This window comes from Lissotriton vulgaris, chromosome 9, assembly GCF_964263255.1.
Source record: "Lissotriton vulgaris chromosome 9, aLisVul1.2, whole genome shotgun sequence".
Lineage (NCBI taxonomy): Eukaryota > Metazoa > Chordata > Amphibia > Caudata > Salamandridae > Lissotriton > Lissotriton vulgaris.
In genome coordinates, this window is record NC_141697.1 from 233,853,270 (window position 1) to 233,870,298 (window position 17,029).

Below are 17,029 nucleotides of genomic sequence, written 5' to 3' on the forward strand. Positions count from 1 at the left end.
AGATAATGTTAAAGCCCAGTTAAGACATTATACATTTGTGCCTGACAAGGTTCTATTAAAAATTCAAGGCAAAATAAAGATTGGTGGCTAATTATCTTACATTTCTCCAAATAATTGCTTGCCTAAGAAAAATAATAATTTGATTCAAATTCACTGAGAAAACATAAAATCCACATTTAGATAATGAATACAAAAACTGGAACACGTCAAGATTACCAGAAATAGATATGTAGCTATGACAACATCTGGCTATTTTTCACAGCCCTGTCATGCGTTTTCATGGAAACCAGGATTCAGCGCTCTTTTCAACCTGAAATAGGAAAGACAATGGTCAGACGTCACTATGAGGGATGTGCATTGTGACGATAAAACCATATTGATCCCTCTAGCCTTTCGAAATCCACCCCTCGTCACCGCACACACAAATTGGACACAATTTTGAGAATGAAGAGGCGAGAACAGGTCCAGTTTGAAACATCTATTTAAAGTCAATCTTTCCACTAGAGAGCTGGACCCTCATATGGAAAGGCATAGATCCGGTATTTAATGTTACTTTTTTTTATTCAGATAATGAGCTCCACCCACGTTAAGCTGCAAGGAACCTCACTGCTGAGACTCAAGTTGCTTTAGCAATTCAATCAGCCCACTGCCCAGCCGAGTCCCAGGGTCACACATGGGCGTCTGCCTAAGTTGCTGGCGATTTGTGAGTCTATCCTTTCACCCGAAGCACCCTAAAGGAACCTCGCAAGTGCACCACCACTGTGGCATCATTATAAACTAGAGCATCAAAACACTGCAGGCCCATTCAAGGTGGTTGAGAGGGTGTGCAATTCCTGTTGGCAGCCAGGGTTTCTAGTCTCCCAAGATGTGGTGCCCTTGTAGATCATTATCAAAAATGGGGTGACCCAAAGTGGTCCTGGACCTGGGTACAATCGTTATGAAAAACAGTGGTTTAATTTTAGATAGACTAAAGCAAACCTACAATCATGATTTCCTATTTAGAGCTTTAACATTAATTGCTCACAGTATCCAATACAGACATTAGGCTAGTAGTGCAACAACCAAGACCAATATTTTGGAAACTAAAGAATTTTAATTTCCACCGTATTTCAACAGTAAATTATAAATTCATTTACTTATAGACACATGTGGTGCACAAAGGAGGTTACTCCTAAGAAAGTGCAAGAAAGTAGTGCTCAAGTGATGAAAGGGTGAGTAGAAAAAGCAAAGGTTGGAGTTTTAAAATTGACTGGTCAGCTGATCTCAGTCACTTTATCTTGGCCATATTTAGTATTCAAAACATCATTGTTTCTCATAAGCAACAATACAAATTCTTATATGGCAAGTTTTCACAATGGGGGAATTTGTGGTTCAAGTGTGGTATTGAGGGGCGTCGACGTTTCGACACGGCTTAATGCTCTGGGGTGAGTGGGGGCCTCAGCTTGCGGGTCTTCTTCAGGACGGGAGGGCAACATTAGTACCAAGGTTGTGTCAGGTTCATAGGCCCGTGCATGAATCAGGGTAGAAGGTCTAATCAATACGCAATGTAAGTCATTGTCAAATTTACTCCAGAGGTTCCTAAGAAACATCAGAGACCTCGCTTCAGTAGGTAATCAGGGATGGCGGCGTCCTCATCCCAGTTAGAAGGGTAGTATCCTCTTCTCCAAAGTGCTGTCACTGCCACTGCTTGGAAACCGGCGTCTTCAGTCCGCATTTCGAATCCAGCAGATGGACGTCGACCCCCCTCAATACCACACTTGGACCACGAACTCCCCCAATGATGTTTTGAATACTAAATGTGGCCAAGATAAAAAGTGACTGAGATCAGATGACCAGTCAATTTTAAAACACCAACCTTTGCTTTTTCTACTCACCCTTTCAACACTTGAGCACTACTTTCTTGCACGTTCTTAGGAGTAACCTCCTTTGTGCACGACATGTCTATAAGTAAATGAATTTATAATTTACTGTTGATATACGGTGGAAATTAAAATTCTTTGGTTTCCAAACATATTGGTCTTGGTTGTTGCACTACTAGCCTAATGTCTGTATTGGAAACTGTGAGCAATTAATGTTTAAGCTCTAAAATAGGAAATCATAATTGTAGGTTTGCTTTAGTCTATCTAAAATTAAAGTCTAGGACCACTGTTTTTCATAACGCACTTGTAGACCAGCAGGATGAAACTACCAGCCAGACAGCCATCTTGTAAATAAGGGGTGCCCACGCTGAAATCAGGCCATATTTCAAGAACAACCACATGTAAATCCATCTTATTTGGAATGCTTGAACATAAATCAAATCTATGTGGCCAGCTTTGGACAATTGCTGTAAACCAGGGGTCTCCAAACCGGTCCTGGAGGGCCGGATCCATGCCAGATTTTTAAAATTACTACATGTATCTCAATGGGGATATCCAAAAAATCTGGAATGGATCCGGCCCTCCAGGACCGGTTTGGAGACCCCTGTTGTAAACAGTATTCTATACTACTGTGAGATCCTGATAGTTTATTGCCATTTCTCTCTAGGGGCAGAGGTGGATCATGGCTGCAAGTTTCCTCATTAGTTGGGCTCACGGTCTATTCTGACTGTATAACTACTATTTATAGCTAAAACTGCTGAACAAATAAATTTAGTGTTGGATACTCTCCTCCTGCTAAGTTTTTATTGAGCCCTAGGGGTCCTGCTGCATACCAAATGCATACATTTCCATTTCCTATGTGGCATACCTTTCTACTTGTATTTTAACGGGGCACACCCATGCAGACCCTGCTTCCGACTGCACCTTGAGGCAGCTACACAGTTAGATCTCATTTAGGTTTCCAGTTATTAGCCTATTTAGGAATACGAACTCTTGAAGAGTGGTAGTTTGCTCATATTAGCACAGTGGTGTTAACAAGTTCCAAGTAAAACAATTAACAGAAAACCTGGATAAAATGACTAAGAGGATATTAAAATATTAGGGCAGAGAGTGAAGAGGAGGGTCATTGACCATGGAAAACTGAACTTACATTCAATATTTAAAAGGGGAGCAATTGCTTCTCCTGTCCCCAAAAAATGGGTTGGTGCAAGGAGTACAGTCAAAGCAAAATCAGGACTCTTACTGTCTTTATGACTAGGGAAAGGTAGAGTGGAGTTTTCCTGAAAAGAACCTTTAGCACAAGAATTCTAATGACAACAATTAGAAGTTAAAAAAAAGAACAATTATGTGAAGTTAAATCCCTTAAATTCTAGTCTGGTTAGGCACTATAATTAAAATACAGACAGACAAAGACTGAAATTATATTACATGATCCCTTGACACTCGTCAACAAACACAGTGAAAAACGGCAGACAATTTTAAGGTGTCCAATGAGACAAAGGATTTATTCCATCATACAAGTAAATGCACAACGTGATAATAAAAGCGAATGGTGATTGCTGGAAATGGGGGTCCTTATCGCTTACCACCACCGCCACCAAATGCTGGAGGCGGGAGTCCCTGACACCTCGCTTCAACGTTAGACTAAGTAAGGACACCGTCAGAGATAGCCCTGCTCACCCCCTTAGTAGCTTGGCACGAGCAGCCAGGCTTATCTCCAAGGCACTTGTGTACAGTAGGTGCAACCACGCTCACAGTAATCCAATGATGTCACCACAAATAGACTCCACACAAATTTTTTATAAAATGAGTATAAAGTTTATATAAGAGGTTATAAGATATGACCACACGCTACAAAATCAATATACAAGAATGGGTAGTAATCTTTCCGGTGAGTTGGTAAGTTCAAATCCCAACTACCGCTTCTAACTAACAGTTGAGCTCACTTCTAACAGTTTCCTAAAGGTTAGGCCAGTCGTATTGCTAGAATCACACATGTTGCAAAAGAAAACAAATACTGCAATGCGTAACGATATTCTCTTGTACTGTGCAACAGAGAAACAATGCCATACGAAGCGCCACAGTCATGTATTTTGCAGTAGAAGGAATAATGCAATGTGTATCACTACCAGCATGCCCTGTACCAGGAAGAAACAAAGCAATGCTTCACGCTACAATTCGGTACTGTGCAATAAAGAAATAATGCACTGCGCCACGTTATAATCAGCTAATCTGCAAGGGAAAAATAATGCAGTGCGTAACGCACCAAGCATGTAGTTTGTCAGGCACAAATGAGGTCAGGCGTCATAAGACAGTTCGATAGTTCGTTAGCAGAAATAATGCAAAGTGTAATATGACAGTTTGGGTCCTCCGTTACAGTGTCCCCAATATGGATCAATCATGACACAAAAGTACGGCTTCCCACTCCAGCCCCAGTACTGGCCAACCTTGGGTCAGCACGGGCCGAGAACCGAGCCGAAGCAACAGGCTTGCACAGCTGACAGAAGCGAGAGGCCAAGAGACAGTCTCTCCGGGTCCGAACCCCACCCCAGGTCGTGATCCACGTTACCTGGGGGGGGCGCGCCCCACTCTCCTCTCCAACGTCAGCGATTTGGACCTTAATCCAGAACTCCGTCAAGGGGTGCGACAAGCTCCAGCCGGCGGCTCAGCTCCTCCGGGGCAGCCGGTCTGGGCATCTGCTGTTTTTCTCTGAGGGCCCAATGACTTGGCCCTCCTTCCGGTGGTCTCAGTGAACACAGAGACCCACCCTCAGCACTGTGGAGACTTTACTTCAAATGCAGTGCACACCCGATCCAGGCACTTCTCACCAGCACCTCACGTTGCACCTCGAAACGCACCCTGCGTATCCGAGTCTCTCCTCTTCTCCCGGTGTACATGATGTCCAGGCGCTCTTCACCAATGCCCTGGCTGCACCACAAAACGCACCCTGCGCATCCGATTCTCTCCTCTTCTCCCGGTGCACACGATGACCAGGCGCTCCTCACCAACACCTTGGCCTGCACCACGACACGCATCCAGCGCGTCTGAGACTCAGCTTACTTCTGCGTGCCCAAGGTCACAAGGCACAATTTCTGAGGGTCTCAAGCTGCAAAAGCACGTGCACACCACGTTGCTTGGGACTTCTCCAGAAACTTTTATGATACTGTATTTCCAAACAGGGAGCCAGCTCACCTCGGGCCCTCTGGGTTACAAGACACAGCACAAAGCACAGTCTTCTTCAAGCAGGAAGACCCAGTGCCTCCATTCACAGTCCCAACAGCCTCTCCCTTAGTTAGAACAGAAAACTGCAGACCAGCCCCAGATCACGAAGCAAGGATTGATCTTTTCACAGCAGTCTCTTTAGTTGCTCCTTCTTTAGCAACGGTCCCTCTTAACCACAGAATGGGTCCAAGCCTTTTCAGTCTCAATCCATTTCTGTTCCATTCCAGCGTTCAGGGGTTTCAGCTCTCATAGTCATACCCCTTTATGTCTTTGAAGTTCGTTTGTGCTCAGGGGTTACTGTCCCCTCCCTAAATCAGTTCTGGGTGTCTCCCTCCCAGTGTCACCTCTCTCCCTTTGATATTGGGGGTCTGGATCCTAAATCACTCAGCAGGAGATGGTCAATTGGTTTATAGCACCAACCCCAGGCCTTTTCACCTCCTGGGCTTCTCCTCCCCCTACTCTCCAGATGTAGGGCAGCCTGGTGCCATCTCAACCCCTCTCTGGGTCCTCTCACCTTTCAACCTCTCCCTCACCTTTCAGATACAGACAGACAATCCACATTTCAGCAGAGACACACAGAAATGCATAGAGCACAAAACTCAGGCACTTTCTAAAAGAGTGGTTTCTGAACATACAGTGACAAAACCACCTTCGCAGAAAGATGTACTATGACACTAAGTTCATACATACTAAACTTCACCTCTCCAGTATAAAATGACAGGAAACTATGCTAACACACGCAACACACAGCCTCCCTATTCTGTCCTATGGACAGGATTGCCATTCAGCAGTGAAAAACGAAATGGAGTGTTTTTCACTGTCAGGACATAATGCACACCGTAGCATATATCCTGCCTTTTACCTACACTGCATCCTGCCCAGGGATTACCTGGGAACTACCACAGGGGTGCCCAATGTGTATGTAAAAGGGAAAGTCAGCTGACAAGTGGTTGTACTGGTCAGGACAACATGCTAACTTAGCATTCTGCGCGCAGGCCATACACTGCAGGCCTGAATTACCTTCTCCGCGTGCCTTGCATTACTAGCCCTGGCACTCACAGTGCACATCTCTTGGGACTAGTAAGGCAACACATACCAATCATGGCCAATAAATTACCATTACATTTTACATAGGGAACACTTGTGCTTTGACTGATCAGCAGCGGCAAAGTACCCAACACATCTAGATTGGCAACTCTATGTTAGGAAAAACGTGTGGGGGGAAAAGCAAAACATTTGGGGAACTTTAGCCAATAAGGCCAATTCCTACAGTGATGCTATTAAAAACAACACATTTGGAGTGAAATTATAACTTTTTCGATAAAAAAAGCAGAATCTGACAAAAGCAATGACTTGAGGTCTCTGGGACAGGCTAAGTAAGGGCAGTGTTAGAAATTGAATTTCTGGTTGACAGAGGTATGCACCTTGTCCAAGCAAGAACCACAAACCTAGTCAGGGTAAACAGTGGTGGCTCCTCTCTGGGGGCGTTTGGGCGCCGCCCCCCCTGCTTTCTCGCCATGCGGGAAGGCAGAAACAAATGGAAGTTATTGCCGTAGTAACTACCATTTGTTTCTGCCTTCTCGCACGGCGAGAAAGCAGAAGTTCCTGGTTGGGGGTGGGCGGAGTTGCTCGAGGGCAGTGGGGAGTGGCTTGCCCACTGTTGTTAATACTGTATGTTTGGGCAGCCTGAGGCCGCCCAAACAGTCAGTATGAAGTACAGTGGGCAAGTCACTCCCCCGTGCCCTCGAGCAACACCGCCCACTCTCCCTGTTCTCTCTCTATGCTGCAGCATACAGAGAGAAAGTGATGCGGGTGGGGCAGCGGCCTAACCAATCAACGCTGCGGTGGAGGGAAGGGAGGCTGCCTGCCGCCTTTTGGATGACGTGCACATTGCTGCAGGAATCAAAAACCAGGACGGCGGGAGTCGGGAGTCTCGGGACGGGACGGTAAGTTTACTTTATATTTGTTTCCATTAAACCCCTCCCGCCTCCCCACTCATCCCCTCCGGTCGTCGGACCCCTCCCCCCCCCCCCGCCCGTTATGCCGTCCGCGACTGCTTGCGACACACACTTTACTGCACAATTCTACTAAGAAGTACTGCTGCCCTCTGTGGTTGCTATTCATCTGGATTTTGAGGCAGGCGGTCTTCTCGCAAATGTACAGACGTTGGTGTTAATTGCATTGTGAATTGCCAAAAATTGACCTGATTTCAGAGTTACTCGGATGAGCTGTGGTAAAAGTGAAACAGACGTGACAGCAAATTCATTTCAAATGTTTAAACCATGAAAATACACATGCGGGAATGCAGATCAAGATTTAAAACGGGAAGAGAGGTGGTATGTTTTTGGTACCCACGCCAGTGTTTGTAGATTTTCACTTGCTTATTTTGTCAGCCTAACTTGTAGCTAGGGTTTTTGCTTCAACATGGTGACTACATTCCTCCCTCAAACCTGAGAGTTCATACTGAATTACAATAGAAAAATGAAGGTAGCTATTGATTTACAAACACAAGGCTCCATTTCTCAGTGAAGGTATTTATAGGAATGCGAAATCATAAAATGAGGGTAAAATGATTATAAACTGAAAGGAGCATTGTGGCGATAAACGTGCCAATTAAAGAAAATAATTTTCTATAGCAAAGAATCGGAAATCACCTTTTTACTCTGTGCCGAGCCCGGTGTGATGTTGCAACCATGCTGTAAGACAACCCAATAGGTAAATGTTCCTGCTACTGAGACCTGTTTCCATAGGCGCCAAATTCTATGGGCCTTGGGCGGCTAGAGTATTTCGACGAAGGGGCCCTACATTTGTAGGGAGAGTGTGTGAGCTAATGGGGCAGGGAGCAGAGAAGTGGAGGGCAGTGTAGCAGCCGAGTGGCCAGTGTTCGTGCAGAAGGACCAGCGTGAGTGCAAAGGTTGAAGGCAGTACTGAGGGTAAAAGGCGGGGTAGAGTGTAAACTTCAGGGCAGGGTGCAGAGGTGGTATGTTTTTGGTACCCACGCCAGCGTTTGTAGATTTTCACTTGCATATTTTGTTAGCCTAACTTGTAGCTAGGGTTTTTGCTTCAACATGGGGACTACATTCCTCCCTCAAACCTAAGAGTTCATACTGAATTACAATAGAAAACTGAAGGTAGCTATAGATTTACAAACACAAGGCTCCATTTCTCAGTGAAGGTATTTATAGAAATGTGAAATCATAAAATGGAGGTAAAATGATTATAAACCGAAAGGAGCATTATGACGATAAACCTGCCAATTAAAGAAAAGAATGTTCTACCTCTATAGCAAACAATCAGAAATCACCTTTGTACTCTATGCCGAGCCTGTTGTGATGTTGCAACCATGCTGTAAGACAACCCAGTAGGTAAATGTTCCTGCTACTGAGACCTGTTTCCATAGGCGCCAAATTCTATGGGCCTTGGGCGGCTGGAGTATTTAGGCGAAGGGGCGCTACAGTTGTAGGGAGAGTGTGTGAGCTAATGAGGCAGGGAGCAGAGAAGTGGAGGGCAGTGTAGCAGCCGAGTGGCCCGTGCTCGAAGGGGCAGTGCTCGTGCAGAAGGACCAGCGTGAGTGCAAAGGTTGAAGGCAGAGCTGAGGGTAAAAGGCAGGGTAGAGTGTAAACTTCAGGGCAGGGTGCAGAGGGCACAACGTGAGAGCAGAATGGGCTTGGAGCTGGTAGGGCAGTGCATGAGCAGAAAGTTGGGGAGCAGGCAGGGTGGGCTCTGAGCGAAGTGAACTGGGTGCACAGGGGGTAGGATGGTGCCAACCGCCCCACATTTTCAGGTTTGTCCTACAATGGCAGCTTCTTTGCCACCACCTGCACAGAAGCACTGCGGGCGTCCCTTGGCCTTCTAGGTGACTCGTAGGCGGCAGTGGAAGAATATTGCTTTTAATTCTTAGAATGTGTCAGTCGAGATGTCTAAAGGGGCTGTAAATGTATAATTGCTGTATAATCCCCTTGATGGGTAAAGGGCTTTTGGCTTGGTAGAAGTTCTTACAGGCCGTTATCACTTTACCTTCACATATTTCTACTGGCATGTCGCCAGGGGTAGCACTTTGGTAAGCTTAAGCCCCATTTCTTTTGAGTCAGTGCAGTACGATAATAATGTTACGCCTCATCACTTTCAAATGTCACCAGCCACAACTGAGGGTAAATCAAATACACACCCTAAATTAACCTGTGCTCACCCTCTGGTAGTTTGGCACAGAGCAGTCTAACTTAACTTAATAGGCAATGTTCAAAGTATTTGTACAACACATCAAACACCACAAAAAGATTCCACAACAGTAATAGAAAATAATGTCATTAATAAAACAAGACCAAAATGACAAAAATCCAATCAGTAGAAGTTGAGATATGAATTTATAGAAATCTACTTAAAAAATAGTGCTTAGAAGCAGTAGGGCCCGCTGAGCAAAAGTACCTTGATCAGTGTCACAAGCAACAAGATGCGCCGGTGACCTCCACGCAGTTGGCTTGATGCACCGGATTTATCCATGCAACTGCAATGATGCGTTGGTTACGTGAGCAATGCACTTGTTCCGAATGCGATGCGCCGGGTTGCTCCAAACTGAAGCGGTGATGTGTTGATCGTCTCCTCGCAGCGGTGGCCATGCATCGATTCTGATGCAGCAGTTCTGGAGGTGAGGAGGCAGCCTCAAATGTGATGCGTCATTCTGGTTCCCACAACAGCTGGGATGCATCAGTTCCGATCAGCCCAACAATTTCTATGCGTGGGTCCTGGCAGATGCAACACTGTATACGCACTTCCAAGGGCCCAGCACTGGATTAGCACCACTTGGCAGAGCACGATTCACAGCAGACAGAGTCCAAGTGCTGTTTGCAGGTTGAAGAGAAAAGTCTTTGATATCCCTGAGACTCCAGAAAACAGGAGGCAAGGCAACAATCCCTTTGAGATAATTTGGTTCTGTGATGTAGAGATGCAGGTCCAGTCCTTCTCACTCCCAGGCAAGAGGGCAGCAAGCCAACACAACAAAGCAGTTGAGCAAAGTGGCAGCCCATCTGTCCACTCCTCAGCAGCACAGCAGTCTTTCTATCTTGAAGAATGTCTTCAGCTCCAGAAGTATTCAGAAGTGGTTTTGTAGGAAGTCCAGCACTTATATCCAGTTGTGCGTTTGAAGTGGGGGAGACTTCAAAGAGACCTTTGAAGTGCACAGAGTCGCCCCCCTTCCTGCTCTGGCTCCAGACTCACTAGAGGGGGATATGCAGCCCTTTGTGAGGGGACAGAACACAGCCTTTTCAGGTGTCCGCTCCTCCCTCCCATCCTGTTCAGGATGGCCCATCAGGATGTGGTTGGCCTATCAGTTGCACCCAAGATCCCTTTTTTGTGGCGGTTTAGAGAGCATGCACAAAGCCAACTGTCACCCACCCCAGGCGTGTATTTACAGACAGGCAGAAGGCACCAAATGGTTACAGTAAGAAAATTCCAACTCTCTAAATGTGATAATTTCAGAATTGTAATTTAAAATCCAACTTCGCCATAAGTGCAGCCAGTCTTCCCAAGCCTTTTACAGGCCCAGAGGACCCCACTTTTAAAGGGGACCTAATCATCCCAGCTGCTATTCACTCAACTATTGCTGTTGGTGTCCCGATGCCAAACTAGTATACCCACAGAAACTCTGGGCCCTGGAGCACGGAGGAGCCCCAGACCCTGCTCTGCCCCTGCCAGCTCCCCAGCCTTCACTGTTTGCTGTGCTGCATTAGCAGGCTCCAGCTTTTCTTTGATCCCGCCGGGCAGGACTGAACTTGTATTCCCTGCTTGCAAGAACACAGGCAGGGAGTATAAGTTCTCCCTGACGATGCTCTTGCAGACAGAGAACTGCCGGTGCTGTGGGTTTTTTTTTTTTTTTTAAACCTGTATTTACGAAATACACAATACACAGCGTCTGCCTACAACCCCGCAGGGCCGGCCGCTATGACATACAAAAGAAGGATAAAGAGGAAGCCATTCGGACAGAACGCTGTTAAAGCCAACTATAAGCAAAGAGTATACTGTGGAGTAGCGAGCGATAGTATGAGGATAGAGAAAGGTTTAATTTTATGATTTTGTCGAGTACGAATTATAACACTACAAGGAGAGTGGAGGCTACTAAATGACCAGGATAGCTATAGACAATCGAAGAACACTGAACCCCGACCCCAAAGAGGAGAAGAAACATGAAAGAAGAAGAAGAAGAAGAGAAGAAAAAGAGAAAGAGGGCCATAGAAACAAAGAGAGAACATAAAACACAACCCATCCCCCCACCCTGCATACCAGCGGAAGGCCACGGCCCACCCCCCCCCCCCCAATAGGCATGCCTGTCGCCCCAAGAGAACCCACAAGTGGAAAAGAGAATAGAGAGAGTGAGAAAGAACATCCCACTCCCCAACTCCCGGAAGAGGAGGGAGGAGCCAAATTCAACATATCCCTGGTCCCCCCCCGGCCCTATAAGCATCCCCTCCCCGAGAGTATCAGATGCAAACCAGTCGTGGCAAGCGAAACTGCAGGTGGGGAAAACAAATCAAATTCTAGGAGTAAAGCAAACAAGGGGGCAGTATCATGCTCAGACAGTGGTAGTCCCAGCTCAATCATCTCATACATCAATAACAGGGAAGAGCGATTTAGCCCTGGCCTAATCCCGGGTACGTCCCCGAATGGAGTTTCTGGAGATAGCTCGCCCCCCTGAAAACCCCAGAAACAACATGGCAGCATATACTAGAAAGTCAATGGAGGGCCTAACATTAGTCTTCCCGGACATACCCGCTGTGCAGTCTCTCCCCACTCCGTAAGACAGTAAAACAATAGCAGTCTTAATTACGATAGAGACGGGGTGGGTTATTGCGATGCGCACAATCCAAAGCGTAGCAGAATAAGTTCCAATCCGAGTCCCATTAGCTAGTCAGTCCCGATATACAAAACAGAGGCCTTCAGCCCTGGCCAGAGCGCGCGATGGTAGAAAACAATACACGATGTGTGCACACAACATTTACAGGAGCAGTTTCAATCCCTGTGCAGCCCACCCGGATAAGCATTGTGTCATTAATCACCCCAAACACGACATAATAGCGGGCACACGTCGAGGCTAGACATTAATATTCACCCTTTAGGCCCCGGACCCAGACAGAACCCCCCTCTCATCATCAAAGAGCACAGCTATACAGGATAGACATAGGTTCAATTGGGAAAGGGGCTGCAATTGCAAATCAGTCACCATATCCAAACGATAGACAGTCCAGGTCACCGCCAGCCGATCAAACTAACCGAGATGAAGGGCCACATCAACCCTGGCCCGATCGACGAAACTTCTCCAGGCATGGCCATTCCAGCGGATACCCGTCCAATAGAACAATGGAGCAAAATGGCCGCTCTCGACGGGAAAGGTGAAAAAAAGAGGAAGACGTGCGTCCCCGGTTTCCATGAAGGAGCAATGAAGGTGGAGGCCGAGCCTCGAAGTGCGGAGTGGAGAGAGACATTGTAGCAACATCCACGTCAATAGGCAAGCCGCCAGCACTGTTGTCAGTAATCACCGGCGACAAAGTAGGTGCCTGCTGCAACATAGTGTCTAGCCCAAAAACAATGGTAGGCAGCAGAGAGCCAGAGCGCCACCGGTGTCTCGGCGCTAGAATCGCCTCGTCCATTTTGCGGCACAAATCCTTAGTAACTTGCCGACACGTAGTTCTGAGATCCGTGATGGCTACCAGGATATCAGTATAGGTGGGGGCCCGCTGTAATCCCACACAAGACGGCTGTTGGGTCCGTATCCCCGGTTCACAGGAGTGAGTTAGGGCGGGCGAGACAGTGTGTCCAGGCGACAGAGAGGCAGCCCTCTCTCCTTCCTCAGAGACCGCCATCTTTGCTTCGGCGATCCGGTGACAATGGGAGAAAGAGGCGATCAAAAGTCGGGAATCATCAGGCAGGGGCGCCGGCAGGGGAGCGGCTTGGAGGGCAAAAGAACAATCTGCAAGCGACCCCCCGCCGCTGGTTCAGAGGCTGCTCCCGACGCAGGCGGTCCCGGTCGCCTGAGCCGAGTCAGCCCTCCAGATACACCGCACTACAGTGCGAGGGGGGGTAGGGGTCTCGTCCCGCCCGTGCCCACCGCACCAGGTCCGGGGAGCCAAGGGTGCAGAAATGACCTCACCGTCTCTCCCCGCCGGCGGTGACCCTGCTGCAAGCAGCGGCGCTTCCAGTATCCGTCTGCCCGGTTCCTCGGCATCCCTCGGCGGCCATCAGAGCTGGGTCTCGGGGATGTGCTGGCAAATGGCTCACACGACAGTATCTCCGTCCACACGGCTGATAGAAGCCTCGGAGGAACGCGGTTGTGACCAGCGCGTGCATGCGGTCATGGCGCCGCATCAATAATTCAGGATCAGTGGCAGGATACCGGTGCGGGAGTAGGAGGCTCGCGGAGCCGGGAGCCTACACGTCCGTCCTGTCGGCCATCTTGGCTCCTCCTCTCTGTGGGTTTTTGGGCTATTGCTGCTACCCACCCGAGGGATGGGGTCCCTGGGACCAGTCTATGGCCACAAATAAATTATTTGGCGTGGGGTCTAGGGTCTCCTGGGTCCTTGAGAGGCACGGGGAGCGGGCAACACGTCTCCTTTCCCCAAACAGAAAAATCAGGCTGGGGTGTTCTAGGATCTCAGGGTTATGGGAAGGCTTGTGACTTTGTAGCACATGCCCTCCCTCCCCCAAGTAAATAATGTTGGCTTGGGGGGATGGGTCCCCGGAAAATAAATAAATAAATATAGATATATAGAATATATATAGATATATAGAATATATATATATATATATATATATATATATATATATATATATATATATATATATATATATATATATATATATATATATATATATATATATATATATATATATATATATATATATATATATATATATATATATATATATATATATATATATATATATATATATATATTTATATATATATATATATATATCCCAATGTGACCCTCAGACCTGCGATGCGCTCTGCTACCGGTGCTCTGCGTAGGGGCCGGATCAGGGCCCAAACAACAATTTTCACTAGAAGGACGCGGCACTCTAGGTTGGGGTTTTAAACTTGATTTTATTATTCACTTCTGGTCGAGCAGAAGTGAATAATAAAATCAAGTTTAAAACCCCAACCTAGAATGCCGCGTCCTTGGAGTGAAAAAAATATATATATTATATATAATTTTTTTATATATACATATATATATATATATATTCTCTCCGTTTACTCTGTACCCAGCAGAAACTATATATATATATATATATATATATATATATATATATATATATATATATACATACATACATATATACGTACATACATACATACACAAAACCACACACAACCACACATATATATATATTTTTCTTTTCCAACACATACTATACCAGCAGTTAAGGGGAGTTGCTATGGGGGCCAGTCTCTCCCCAGCTATGCCGGTCTTCACATGGGCTGGTGGGAGGAACTGGTCCTCCATAGGGAATATGTCAACACCCTACAACAACATGTGAAATTCTGGTGGGGTTACATAGACAATCCATTTTTAATCTGGCATGGTTCTAAATCAGAGGCGATTAAATTAATTTGTCAATTGAACAAAAACGACATGAATCTCCAATTCACTTTTGAAATAAGTGCTGACCGTGCCCTCTTTTTAGACGTAGAGGTTTACACAGAGGAGGGCAAAATAGAAACCAAAATACATAGGAAACCAAGCGCAGTAAATTCTATACCACATGCTCAGAGTCACCATCCAAGACATTTGGTCCAAAGCATCCCCTATGGGGAAATGCTATGTATAAAACAGATTTGCAGCACGACAAGTGAATTAGGAAAAGCCCAACTAGAATGTAAAAAGAGATTTCTGGCCAGGGGGTACAATGCAAAGTGCATAGATGCGGTGATTATAAAAAGTCAGAAAGCAGACAGAGACAAGAATCTAAAACCATCAGGGCCAGACACTAATGCTGATAAGAATGTTGCTGATCAACCCATTAATGAATTCAGGATGATTGTGGGTTACAATAAGCAACACAAAGAAATCAATCGCATTATCCAAAAGAACTGGCCTTTAGTTAAAATGGATACAGTCTTATCATAGCTACGTCATCTATGTTAGCGAATCTGATATAGCCTCTAATAGCTCTAGCTATGATAAGATCTGGGCGGCCCTTGGGGCATGGCGGAACAGATGAGAATATTCCAATGATTTCACCTGGGTACTGTTGGGTCTTTTCCTCGAATCCAATAAAGGGCTCCTCGGATAATTAGGATTGGAGTGGATTAAGCAAACAGTATAAGCTGGAGGGGCTTCCCTTTATCTCTCTCCTTAGGGCTGGGTATCGAAGGTGGAACATCTTAAATACAGGAGAGAGGAGGGTATTTCCCCATCCAGAATAGCCATTTTGGTATATGAGGAATAAAATAAAAAAATAAAAAATGGATACAGTCTTGGGACCAGTTTTACCAGCTAGACCCTTAGTTACAAATAGAAGAGCGCCAAACATGAGAGATCGACTAGTGGTCAACGACCCAATTGAACAACCCAAACCAAACTGGCTAAACCAAAGAAAGTGCTTTTACAGGTGTAAAACTAGCAAAGCCTGCCAGAATGGGGTAAATACCACCAGCATTCAAAAAGCATTCGGTGGGGGGGAACACAAAATCACAAAGTCCCCGTCATGCAAATCTGAATATGTTGTCTATGTCCTCGAGTGCCCCTGTGGGCTTAGGTACGTGGGAAGTACCAAGCTGCAGGGGCACAAGGGGATTTTACAACATATCAGAGCAATTAAGAATCGCGATCCAGTGTACCCTGACGCCCGCCATTTCAATGAAGTTGACAAAGCTGACTCCAAGGTCCTAAAATACTAAATAATAGACAGTGTACCTTACAATAAAAGAGGAGGAGGAGGCAATCGTGAAGGGATCCTACGTAACCTTGAAACTCAATACATCTTAGAGTTGGATTGTAAACACCCGAACGGCCTCAATATCACAGAAGATTGATACACTTGCCTATCAGTAACAAAGTGAACCCAATAAATTACAATATAATTATATAAGCTAGATGCGAAATTAGACCATATTCCAATCATGGGCAAAGATCTTTAAAACTGATGAGACGATAAAGGCTTTTATCGTAGCTGATTTTTATGAATTATTTATGGGGTTTTTTCACACACTAACAAAAATGGTTATCACTAAGATACACACTACCGAAGACAGAGGCTTCTGTCGAATAACAATTCCCACTGCATGTAGCAAAGGCAACCAACAAATACGACCTCTATCTCTTACTATAAAAATTATATTTTATCTTAGTAAGTACCAATACATGAGAATGGTCACCACACATATCTATACAGGGGAATCAGGTATCTATAGAAGGCAAAGGGACTATATGGATCATTCAAAGATCAGTAGTGTATGTACAAACAATAGGAAATAATAGCCCATAATGTTGTTTAAATAAGTTCTAATTGAATTTTGTGTAGACTATATCAAATTGTAGGTATTTATACCAATTACTGCACAATTGGAAATCTCAAATTAGGACATATTTGGGTTTAACATATAAATTGTTTCAAATGAAACTTTATAAATCAATTTCTTTTAAATACATTTTTAGAATTGATCGTTCTTAAAAAAAATACAGTCTTTTAGATCGATTGGATTATTTATGTATTTATTCCTCTATATTCATTTATATAATTTATATATGTAGATTGTATTGTGACACATTTGACATTTTGTCATACATTGCGTAAAGTTGCACATGATATGGTTTTAGAAAAACAATGCTGGTGAACAAATCAGGTATTCATACCACAATTGTTGATGCAAAAGCCTCTCACATGCAACAGTGGAATATTGTTTAAATGCACTGTCACTTTAAAAGGTGTAAAAAAAAAGCAAAGGGTAAAAA

The 17,029-nt window shown here is 45.2% G+C and overlaps 1 protein-coding gene across 7 annotated transcripts in view; it reads right to left on the reverse strand.

Moving 5' to 3' along the window:
- The window catches only part of PAK6 (p21 (RAC1) activated kinase 6), a 399,127-nt gene that overhangs the window by 188,801 nt on the left and 193,297 nt on the right, over positions 1–17,029 (reverse strand). For 5 of the 7 annotated variants that reach the window (XM_086937373.1, XM_086937372.1, XM_086937376.1 and 2 more), the window contains exon 2: positions 217–310. The exons of the other annotated variants lie outside the window; for them this stretch is intronic. The gene's annotated coding sequence lies outside the window, so the exon portion shown is untranslated. The remainder of the gene's footprint in view (positions 1–216; positions 311–17,029) is intronic. 7 annotated transcript variants of the gene reach the window in all.